The sequence below is a fragment of the Atractosteus spatula genome, chromosome 7 (assembly GCF_055471065.1).
Source record: "Atractosteus spatula isolate fAtrSpa1 chromosome 7, fAtrSpa1.hap1, whole genome shotgun sequence".
Lineage (NCBI taxonomy): Eukaryota > Metazoa > Chordata > Actinopteri > Semionotiformes > Lepisosteidae > Atractosteus > Atractosteus spatula.
In genome coordinates, this window is record NC_142712.1 from 63,590,598 (window position 1) to 63,603,470 (window position 12,873).

A 12,873-nucleotide genomic window follows, 5' to 3' on the forward strand; every position below is an offset into this window, starting at 1 on the left:
AACGGTACATTTTGACTGTGCAGCCTCCTTAACACACCTGAAGGAGTGTGAAGGAGGCACCACAGCTAAAACATTTTTTTGTTTTCAATTTTCATTGTAGAATTAACCTCTACTTGCTCCATATCAAGCCTTATACACTTACACTCGGTGTGTCAGTGGGACTGGGATGTGGTCCCATTAGACCTCTCTTCTCACTTGTCTTGGACTAATACAAGAGCACATGTATCATTTACGAGAGCACATCCTCGGCAAGGTAAAGAAAAACTGACCCATGATACCACATAGTCACTGCTCCCATGCAAATACAGTGCTGCCGTTCTCCTGCGTTTCCTGCTGTCGACAGGCATGCACACAGCCTCACTCCAGCTCGTGGACACACACGCACCCTCCAGCCTTGAGTAAATGTTGCTTTTTGCCCCTGGCATTCAACAGCAGCATGGAACAAAGAGCGAAAAGAAAACCGAAATGCGAGCTGCCACTTTAAGAGCAAAGTGTGCAGCTGTAGCCTCCTGTGTTAGTAAACAGTTGATAGTGTTCACATTATTATTCTGCTCCTCTTTCTCCTGTCCACAATGGCGGCATTGTGAGGGGAGCACTTGACGAGGGTCTGCAACCCCTTTCCCACCATTGTCTGGGTCGGTGCTGCTGGAGAGAGAGGTGGGGGGGCTGGGTGGGAAAGACGTCCCAGACCAGACACGACCAGATGCCTAAATTAGCGTCAAAGCCCTGGAAGTGTCCCAGGCACAAGAAGATTCTTTGTTTTTCTCTGTGTGCCTGTATGTGCAGGCGAGTGCTTGTGTGCTTATGTCCATGATAATTAGTTTGTCCATTTCTCCTTGCATGTCTGATGAGATACAATTAATGTGCAGTGTACCTAACAGCACTGAATGCTGTATGTATGTGTGTGTGCATATATATGTACACACACATACAGTTTATTAAATATATTCACACTATAGATTAATTTGTTCCTCTGTAATTTACCACAGTCACTGCACTGGTCATTGGTTCCAGTATAAATGGTAAAGTATGTTCTCTTTAACTTTGTTTCGTCAATTGAGAATGAATAGTTCCTATCGATAAATAATAGGATTGATTTTTCATTAGGTTTGCTTCATGGGATGTCCTTTGAAGTTTCTATTAATGAAGAAAAGCATTTTTAAAGAGCTTTAAATTAAAAAAGCATGCATAATACTAAATAATACCGAGCCAAAAGTAGACTACTGTACTTAAGAACATCTGACGACTTTACATGATTGTAGCTTTGCGTACATAGGGTGTGAATTACACTGGGCTTGTAAAGAACTTTTATTTTAGTTTAAAAAGATAAATAAAGATACAACAAAATATCTTTCAGTTGTCCACAGAGTAATGCCACACACTCCCTTCCTCAGCTCATTTTTCTTGCATTATCTTGGAATAGCATGAACCTAGTATTACACTGAAATCTTCCATAGATACAGATAGAAAACACCAGGCCTTTGATGTATGGGGGCAAGATCCTATAGAAAGAGGTGATTTAAAAGCCATGGAGTGCTTCACCCTCTAATGGACAAGATATTCATTTGCCACATTTATACTGGGCCATCAAACCCGCAACATTGATTATAGCTGAAGTCGCCTGAAACATCAGCCTGCCATTTCAGTCACCTTCATGTTGACAGTCATCTGTCATTTTGCAAACACAGGAACAGACTTCTCAGTTTGTTGCTTCATAACACCAAGGCTTAAGGTGTAAATTAATAAGGGTGCATGCAAGCATGCTTACAGAGGCTGAGGATGTAGCTTCTTAACTGGAACAGGACTCATTCTTGTTAACTACTGCATTTATAGGGACACCAACTGCTGCATAAAGCTTCCTATTTAGATATTAATAATATGCAGATATCCAAAGACATTTAATAATGAAGAACACACTAATGCTGACTGAAATTTGACTCTATAAAGTGGATGTCTGGGAATACAGCTCTAGAATGATGCTTGTTGGGTGGTACTGTGAAGGTTATTTTCTTCCCATGTTTTGGCTCTCATGTCAGAATGACAGCATGGGGTTAAAGTGTAGGAGGATGATCATTTGTACTAACGCCTCTATGTACGAGATCTTGGAACTCAGACTATGCTTTTGGGTGTTTTGGTTTATTTGATCATGAAAGAACACATTGAGAATTTAAAGAGAACTAAAACTGCACGTTACTGTTTGGAGAGGAACAGATCCCGTTTATGCGGTAGTGTCAAAGAGAAGGAAGTCTCTTTGTACAGGATGTATTTTTTTTCTCCAATGGCTCTTTAGACTGAGATGAAAGATGATACAGTATATTCTCAAGTTTAGCTGCAATGCTAATGTTTACTGCATAATGCTGATGTTATAAATCTTTGCATTGTTCTATATACTGTACAGTCGATTCTTACTCAGCTGGCTCTAAAAAGAGTATACCACGTGCATAGTACGTGATAAATTAGAGTAATTCCAAATGAAAACTAAACAACACACAACACTTCTCACATTACATACAGTTACTGTTTGAGATGTTTGATATATAAACATTTGGTAATTGGGTTCACATATAAAGCTAAAAAAAAACATTCCCCTGGGTTATAAAATTTGCATCTGCTCTCAGCTCAAAGGAGATTTAAAAGATTGCCTACAGTATATAGCACCATGCTTTACTTAAGGAAGTTTTCACTTCTTTGTACAAAAGCGTAAACACGATCTCTGGAAATGTACATTACACCTAGCAGAACAGAACAAATGTTGAGCAGGCAGCTTGTTCTCTTCTCTCAGACATTCCAGTTAGTGATGCTAGTATGCTAAAATTAAAACAGTGAAGAAACAAAATTCTTTTACTGTAGATATGAAACAATCCTGGCAGGGGAGAAGACAATACTTCCTATCCCTCTTCTGCTTGGACACAGCAGCTGGGCCAGCAATTAATTAAGCCACTGTTACAATATATTATCTCTGTAAAAAAAAGGAGGCAGCTAAAGGAGAAACTAGAGGGGAAGAGCGAGTTTACGCCAAAGGCAGATGACAGTGTTCTACCACGAAACAAAAGAGAAAGTAGAGAACAGGAATGTTTCCATGAAAAAAAGGACACTGAAAGAAAGAGAGAGAGGCAGGTGACATTTAACGAGACCAGACGCCATGTTTAGAGAAGAAAAAAAAGCACTCATTCCCACCGCTGCATTTGGAATAAGAGGCAAAACGATTGTTAATGTATTCATGTGCCTACAGTACATAGTAAGCATGCTAATTTATTCATAGGCTGTGTGTGTGAGTGCGCGCGCATGTTTGTGTGTTGGGGAATCGAAAGGGGGGTTTACTGTCTGAGATTGTCTGTGTTGCCATGTGGCACACACTGCAACCAGTATGGTAATAGGAGCGTGATGAACTGGAGCCGATGATATAGGCAGGTTTATCAAGGCTGCTGGAACATGTACGTACTCACTTAAATCCATATCTTGCCTCTAAAATTATTTTCGTTTCCCAAATGAAATTAGATGTGCATTTTTAAAATCCTAAGCTGTGATTTCTGTTTTCCAGACCCACCTAATACCCCCCCCTTCTATTTCAACACACATACAAACACAAATACAATGATTCTGCCCTCACCTCCCTAGCTATCTTTTGTGCCACTGACAAAGTATTTTATGAGCAGGGAGACTCTGGATGTAGACTCCATCTGGATACAGAAATCGCTGTGAGACACAAAGACACATCTTGGCAGGCAGACATACAGACAGACTCTTACACTGTGGTTGTGTAAGCAGAGATGGGCAAAGGTGCCTGCAGGAGGGATAAAAGGCTGTGATTCTGAGAATAATGAAACAAAGCCAGCTGTTGGTTCCTGGTTCACATTATGATTGCATATGGATGCAAGCCTAGAAATGGGTAGCTCTCCCTCTCAGCAGTATAAGACATACAATTCACAGCCAAAGCTAAGAGTTGCTAATATTGCATACCATATGTAATCCACTTGTCTCTCAAGCAGTGCATGGTTAGGGGAGTATGAATAAAATAGAACATTTATAATGATATTATTTAAGTGTTGAAATTGGTTTTGAATAGATTTATATAATCTATAAAATATAATATCTGTTCAATCTGAGTCATTACTTCTCTAATTTGAAACTAAAGGCTTTCTTATTTAATTACTGTATATCCACAGAGTGATAGAGAACAATGCTGTGTAATCCATGAGTATCTATACCTGATCCATGATACATGACTTTAACCTGAGTCAGTAGTTTTGTTCTGTCAGTGTCAATCAAGTTCACAGCTTAACCTAGGAGGAGGCATGGGAGAGTGTCAGTATTCGTCACAGCGAATATATTACATTGGTGGGGATCTTACTCGTTTCTAATTTTAGCATGTGAAACACCTAGACACTCAGGCAATAATAGTCACAGGGAATGTCACATTTTGTCACTCTTCATCACATGTCTTCACATTCTGATGGACAAGAAAAAAACGTTCAAAATGTCTCTCAGATGAGAAACTGAAATAACTTTGTTGGAATTTTCTCTGATTTGGAAATGTTTGTGCATTTACATATACATATGTACATATACTGTACATAATGGAGAGAGTCTGGTTACACACGTTAGACAGACGGAATTTGAAAGGTCGAGTCATAAACTGGGAGACAGCATCTCAAATCCTTACTATGAAATGAAGGTATTGTGTCACTGTTGTGCAGATCAACAACTTCATCTTACATTTTTAAAATATAAAGGCAATTATTGTTGAAACCCGGTACCTGATAATGATACTACTCTAGAACACATGGCATACGAGCCCTGGATTTCGCTCAGAAAAAAACGAACACCATTACAGAAGCATCTCTACTACTTCGAGAAGGATTTAAAGCAATTGTTTACAGGATGCGGAACACCCAAGATAATTTATTATTTGGATATGTGTGTGATATAACATCTTAATTACGTCTCAGATGAAATCCTGCTTTTAAATCTATATAAAAGAGAAAGATCGAGGAGATAAATATTAAACACATCTTCATTTTTTTTCCGTGGTTTTGCAAGTAAACGTTGCATGTAATGATGCTGGACTTCGGCCAGGGAGATTGAAATTATTAATTCGTTTTGATGTCGTTTAGATGCGCACACACACAAGTGAAAGTTACGTTTGTCAAACAAAGGAGTCGCTTTAATCAAAATCATGCAAACGCTCCCAGGACGTATTTGCACGAATGAATCACATGGTAGCCAAGCACCAGAGAAGTAACAAAGATAGGAGGAAAAAAAGGGGGGAAAAAAGCTTTGCTCGGGTTTGTTTAAAGAAGATGGTATTTCTCCAGTTACGATCCCCTTCCCCCATGTGGATACCTCAGCTGCAGATCCCTTCTTAATCTGGGGATAAGCGCGATTATCTGGAGAAGGGTTGTTCTCAGCTTTGTAACGGCAACAGGGGAGCTTTCAAATCGCTTTTTGCCGGCCGAGCAGGCCTGAAAAGCCGGGAATCGGAATTCCCTGGCATAGCATTGCCTCAGATTTACAGTGCCGGGCAGAACAGCACCAACCAACGGCACAGTCTAATTCTCCGTCTCGCTCTCCTGCTCTCCCCCTCGCCTCGGTTTAGAGCGCGTTTAACTCCTCCGTACACACGGTCGCTCTTAAGGGAGGTGACGGCTTTAATTACCGCAAACAACCTTTGCCTTTTAACTCCTAACTCATCCAGGCCATTATATTTCGTTCCCTAAAAACAAATGACCGTTGATTATACATATGACACGCCTATCTAAAACGGACAAAAGAAATAAATACTGAGAAAAATGTTGAAAAACAACAACCTTGAGCGCCATTTGTGACAAGTCATTAAAAAATCTAGGCAAGTTGACAAACAATAATAATTGTACTAACCTGCACAAAAATACCATTACCTTCTAAAACATACCTTCTAAAATGTATTTAATTCCATTTACCTGTTTGCGTTGGCTCTTTAATGTGGCTTTGAAGGGAAATGGGGTTTGTTTTGTGGTTCCGCTGTAAAATAGTGTAGAATGACAGTAGATTGCGGTTATCTGATGCGGTCAACATACCTATAGTTTTAGCTAATAGACGGATTAAAAGCTCGATATTCAAACACTTTTAATTAAAGTCAATTAATGTCTCAGAACTGCTTACTCGAGGATTATCATTATAGTAAAGGTAATGAAACGAGACAACGAAAGGTAACTTGTATTTTCCCCTGAGAGAGACTACGATATTACTGAAATTGTACTCGCAAAGGTTAAAATATAATAATTTAAAAGCATTCTCATAGTGAAAAAATAGATTTGTAAGATTTGTTCAATAATATAACTCTTTATGCATCGGGTATGTGTCAGAAACGGAAACCAACATGTTTTGAAACAAGTTATTCAAATTGCGTCCCTTAAAAACCACCCCAGAAAGTATGAATTATGAGGAACCCCTTTATTGTGGCCATTAACTGTTGCCATTTTTTAAAACAATGTAATAGCCTTAAATCTGGTGTATTGGTTGATTTGAAATGTAGGTCAAAACGAGTCTGATCTGATCTAATGCGGTCGTGTCTAAAACCAGTTTTCCCTCCTATCCTGTGTAAGTATCTTAAGGGAAAGAAATGAAATAATGCTTCTATTCCCCAGCTTTGCATAGATGTGTAAGAAACACATGAAGACTTTTTAGTACCATCAGCCTGGGATAGAGGTTAGAGAGAATTAGGTAACATCCAAATCTCAATTTTCTTTTAAAAAATAATATATTTTGTCTGGTGGTGGAGTAGGAGGCAAATGAATTTTATCCATGACCTGAAAAAGGAGTGATGGATTTTGAACAACTTTAATGGGGTCCTACTTTCTCCTGTGAGCACTCCTATGGATTTTATTAAATATTTTCTATGATTAATTTATTATTATTTTTTCTTCTTGAGGACTGCCATGCGGAGACCTTTGAGTAATTTGATTGGTAGCCGATTAAGAAGCTCTCTAGCGAGTTACTTCATAATAAAGCTGCAGAAATTAGGAGAGACCTCTGACATTTTATAAATCCTAAAAGAGGGAAATAAATTAAATACCAATTACTTTTTTATGCCAAATGTGAGGGAAGGATGAGTGATCAAGGCTATAAACTGAGGACTGAGAGGAGAAAAGTCCTTTAACAGGGAAAGTGTCTCAAATGTTATGTGTAGTTCTCAAGACATGACATGGAAATGATGTTGCATTTCATTTGCTATATACACTGTATATGCATACATTTTGTCACACACTTTAATAATAATGTCAACAAACTGAACAAAACTGCTTTTTAGCTAGCAGTGGAACGTGCTCCATCTCTAAATGAATTTCAGCATGGTGACTTTTCCAAAACAGAAGAGTCTTAACCAACATGCCTGAACCTCAGAAATGAATTTTAAGGGGTTAAAGAGGCTGGTAAATGATCACACCATGTTGACAAAATTGATTCTGATTTTTTGGATAAAGTTTGTTACATGCTGGTGGCCATTATCTTGTAAATGTTAGATATGTCAGTAACTCTTAGACCAAAGGCGTCTGCCTCAAAGTGAAGATAGAAGGGAGACATAATCTATACTCTAACCAAGTAACTCCTGAATATGCTTTTTTCTCAGTAATTCTCTCTCTGTCTGTATCAAGTTGTTCCCAAACTGGTTGTCAATAATTTTAATAATCAATTTTAATCTTTAAGATGATTTTTTGTGTCATAAAGCAGTGTAAATCTCTTAGTTCGTTTGATTTATCTTTGAGATCATATTTGTAACAGATAATGATAAACACTGTGTCATTTGGTCTGTCCTGGTAATAAGAATTGTTGAGTGAAGTTGCAACTTGTGGTAATGCAGTTCTGTATTTTGAGAAGGAAACTTTTTGGCAGGGGGGAAAAGCCTTATATGATCATTTAGACTAAAAAAAAATCTCACAAAGATTATACTTTTAAATTTGAACCCCCCAATGCTTCACTATGATATTTTTGTAGCTTTGTCTTTTTTCAACAATTAACAGCTTCTGCTCGGTGCTTGAATTAATTAGCACACAGTACTAAATAGCAGCCAATTCGAACAAATGCATTATTCTTGGTATTCTAATTAAAAAGTGAACACCTGTAAATGAATTTAGCCCCAGATAAACTCTAATGTATTCAGGTTGGCTCCATGAAAAGCCAGTTTTAAGAAGCCCTGAATGGGTAAATATGCCAAGGATATCAAATAATACAGGGAAGATCAATTATAATGCAGGCACTACACTTTTGAATTTCTAACATTGTGTCAAGACACTACAGGCAGAGTATTATAAAATGTTTAAATAGTATTGTCACCTTTTCACATTTTCTGTGTATCTCTCTATTGCTGTATCAGATATACAGGACTGCCTTTCACTTTTTACACTCCTCTGTCTACATTGACTTTTCTTTTCTCACAACAGCCTTTAGTGTGTTCATAATGTTTGGTGACCTTTTAGGTATACACAAGATTTTGGGATGCCCCTGTAAAAACGCTCACTTGTTTGGCCCTCCATGTTTAAACTTCTTCATCTTAGCTTCCTTCTGCACCCTCCCCCAGGCCTGTACTGCAGGCCCCCCGTGTCTTCCTAGGGCTGGATGAGCCCTCTCGCTCAGTGGTGTTGCTAGGGGAGAGAAGCTGGCTGGCTCAGCAATGTGCTGGTGAAAAGGCCGGCCTGTCAAAGTGTCTGAGACAAGTTGGGCTGGTCCCCCTGCAACCAGGCACAAGCACGCAGCAAGCAGCTCAGAGCCTGGGAATGTCAGCTCTCAGGGAACACTTCATATTCGCCAGCCACCCCCCCTCCCACCCCCTTCCTCGCCATGACTTTAGTAAACAGGTCCCATCACATCCCCATTCTCCACTTACCCCCCCCCCCCCACCTGCCTCCCCCCAGCACACACAGCACCTCCAGCAGAAGCGCAGAAAGTCCACTTTCAGGCTGGAACAATGTGTCTGACGGGCTCTTTTCAGACTCACTCTGGCTCTCTCAGTCTCTCAGCGCTCCCGTCACCCCCACCCTCCCCCAGACACTCCTCCAGAGTCTGTGCCTCCCTCTCTCACTTCTTGCACAATCTCACTCTCCTGGGCCCCGGCTTCTCCAATCCCTGACCACTTCACAGGGCAGCGCTGAGCCAGACTTCGAAAATGGTCATGCAAAGTATTTTTCAGTGTGTTCATGTCCCCACCCGATGTCGGATGTAGCGTATTTCCAAAAGGAAATGACTGCAGGGGGAGCTTTCGACTGAGAGGCAGACAAACAAAGCCAGTTTTGCTGTGTTGATGCTGGTAATCGCCGAACCAGTGTAATTTTCAGTCTTGATACAAACTGAAGGTGGTGTAATGGTGCTAAAGAGTTTGACCAAGGGAGGATAAGGGAGGTGGCGGGGGAAGGGGGCAGGGGGCGGAGGGGGGAACTGTCTGTGTTTTTTTTTTTGCTTGAGGTCTCATTCAAGTTTAAGGTCTGGGGACCAAGACGGAGAAGAAAAGGCAAATGATTTCCATAAGCTGCATGCTGTCTGAAAGGTTTTGGCTGGGGTGGAGTGGGGGGGGTGGGTGGAGAAAAAGATATCAGAGTACATAAAAAAGAAATAAATCCTGCATTGAGGACCCAGAGAAAAAGAGAGGGGGCAGGAGAGAGGGAAAGGGTGAAAATTGTCAGAGAAAGGGTCCTGCCAAGTCCCCTGGAGGGATTAAATTGTCCAGAAACTTCTCTCTATATGCTTGTGTGAAATGGGTGATGGTGCGAGGAAACTCTTTTAGTACATGAATACCAAACTGAGAGAGAAAGATCTTTATTAGCTGTAAAAGTAGCAAAAGGCAGCAAAATGAAATGTGAGATTTGAATCACTGCTGATTGTAAATAGGTTTAAGGTTAAATGATATCTTTTGAGATTTACGCTGACTTTACAATATTATTGCAGATAGCATCTTAGAGGAACATGCAGTGTGTATGTGAGGTCTTTTTAATGAAAATACTAGCTATGTGATAGCAGTGCATTAACTAGTCCAGAAATAATGGGGAATGACTGCGAACAGAAACAAAATCATTCTCAATTTCACAGATTTGCAAAGAGCTGCTGGCTTAAGTCAGCGTATATGTGATTTTTCAAGGCTATGAGTTTTCATTTGAGCCTGTATTGTTGCAGATTTTTTAGATTACAAGAAGTTGTCTTGGTATGATGAAAAACATGATTAAAATTAGGATTATCTGAGTCTCCATAACTTTCATCATTAGCTTTATTCACCTAAGGCCCAACTCTTTGTTTTATAACAAAGTCAACAAATTGGTTATTTTTTTCAGTAGCTCAGATTTGTGTTTTTCAGATTTTTTCAGAAGCTCAGATTTTTTTTGAATTTTAAATCATGAAAACAGATGCAATACTAAAATCATTCAGATCATGCTAGATATGAAAATATATCTTATTAGATGACACATATTAGCAATAACATGGGCTTCTGTGCTGTTTTTATGCTGATGTTTATATTAAAAAAAGTTTGAAATAAACACAAAAGCCCATCACAGATTGCCTTAAGTAATCTGCACTTCATCCATGCTGTATTTTTCTGCCACTTCTTACCTCATCAGCAATGTGCAAATCACAGCCAGGATTAAGCATTGTAAGCATTTGAGTTTTTAAGCTACATCCAAGCTGATGAATAAAGTTATGGGCCACCCTACAGGCATAACCTTAGAGCAGACTGGTAGTACAGAGAATGGCTTCATTGTCACATTATGTCTGGGAACAGTAAACTGTAATGTGCTTTGCTGGGTCGGCCCTCAGCAAGCACTGCACAGTGTGTTTGTGTCAGCCCTGTCTGGGGCATAGCCCTGTGTGCTGAGGTGGGAAATCTCTCTAAAGCTATCTGGAATCAAGGAGGAGCAGATGGTAGGGGTGTTGTACATCTTTAGAAGGCGTGAGGTGTGTTACAAATTAATGGAGGATTTTCAGCTTTGGCATAGTAAGAGGGATGGAGAGTAGGAGTGGGGGTTGGGGAGAGGGAATGGGAGTGTCTGTGTGTGTGTGGGGGGGCAGAGTCTCTTTCTGGCTCTCATTAAATTCTGCTTTAATTTTTGTCTGCTCATGCCACAGGAGGCAAAGCTCCCTGACCACAGTCCGCCAGGGTGGCTAAGGCTGATGGACAGGCTTGCAACGGCATCAGACATTGATGAGCTCCGAGCTTGACGGAGAGATGGTAGAAGAAGGAGGGCCTTATTAAAAAAACAGAAGGGAAAAAAAAGCTTTGTGTCTGTCTGGTCCCCTTAAATCTTAATTTGAACCCCCCCAGCTTTACTTTGCATGCTTTCTTTTTGTTACATTGAGAGTATTGTGTGTGTCACTGTGTGGGGAATACTAGTTGCATTTTATAACCATGAGCTTTTATTTCTAAACTATCTCAAATGGGATGGCAAGCTGAGCAGAGATCCCTCTGGAGCACTTATGTTTACTAGTCACACATCTGATATTTCATTATGCTTGGGTGCTGGCCATGCACAACCCCTTAAAAATGGGGATCATTACAATAAATGAACAAAACACATTACTCCGGCTGTAACTTAGTTCTTTATCTTGTTTTCTGCTGTTAGCCTCAAAGAGTTAAACTAGTGTATCTTGAACTGTGAGTAAAAAGCCACTGTACACTTTTTATATCTTATTATAATCAAAACTGCAATGCTGGTGTAGATGAAATAAATCTGGACTGTGAAAGGTATAGAAGTACTCCGTTATCACTTTACCCCTGTCCAGAGCAGTGACTTGTATTTATATGAAAATTCTTGCCCTCTTTTTTTTGTTCAGTGTCTTTAATCATAAAATGTACTGTTTTGGGGGAGATTTCAGTTAAAATACACTTGAGTTAAATAGTCATGAGGGAATAATTTCTTTTTATGTCAAAATGGCTAAAAGAATCAGAGAAAGGAACGTTTTTCTAACTCCTATTAAATGCTTTAACTGTGTTAGACAATGCGTTAATTTTCACTGCTTTCAATTTCAAGCTAACTAGGTGCTTACAATGTGAATGAGGGGTAAACTAATGGATTATCTGTGCATTGCTCACATCCTGAAAACTTACTCTGATGGGATGATCAGATGTTTGGAAGCTCTGCTCACACACTGAGACCAGAAGACCTTTGTTTAGAGGGAGAGAGACAGGACAAGATCAGTGTTATGATTAAGCCAGAGAGACACATTGAAACAACAAAAACACCCCAAAAAATAATATAGAGAACATTTGATCTAATGTCACCAAGAAATTATTTTTCTAGATCACTTTTTTGTATTTTTAATTTTGCATCACAGTGCAGAAGCACTTGATCACACACTGTAAAGCAAAGGCCAAAATGGCAATACCTTCATTATTGTCAGTGCAATAAAGGGTTAAGCTAGCAGCCTGCCTCTCTCCTGCTCTCTCTGTATCAAGCTCCCTGAGGGTAGAGCTGTGAATGGAGAAAGAGCAAGCAAGCCAGAGCAGCACCTCTTGTCTGTTGGAAATACCTGCTAGGCCATTCATGTGTGAAAACGACAGACTACCTTGATGATTTCATTAGCAGACAGTGCTGTGAGATAGAAGCTGCTAATTTAGAGTGCCTGCAAAGATCACAAGAGGGAATGTGCCATTAGTACAGCAACCAAAATGTCTGGCTGCACAGATGAAGAATACCCATGTACACTGTCTGATGCCCATGGTGCCAGTGGGTTATTGACACACTGGTGTAGTGAACAAACAGAAATAGAATTTAAAAAGAAAAGAAAAAAGGAAAAGAGATATTGTTGTGTCTGGTCTTAACCTGACAATGTTTAACTGCATGTAAAACCTCCTGAGATGGGGGCTGGGTTTGATTATAGGTTGCCATGGGTTTTAGGTCATTAGTCATCTAAAGC

The 12,873-nt window shown here is 39.7% G+C and overlaps 1 long non-coding RNA gene across 1 annotated transcript in view; it reads left to right on the forward strand.

Annotated features, from left to right (window-relative positions):
* LOC148831644 (uncharacterized) overlaps positions 1-12,873 on the forward strand; it is a 35,678-nt gene that overhangs the window by 21,022 nt on the left and 1,783 nt on the right. The gene's annotated exons all lie outside the window — the stretch shown is intronic.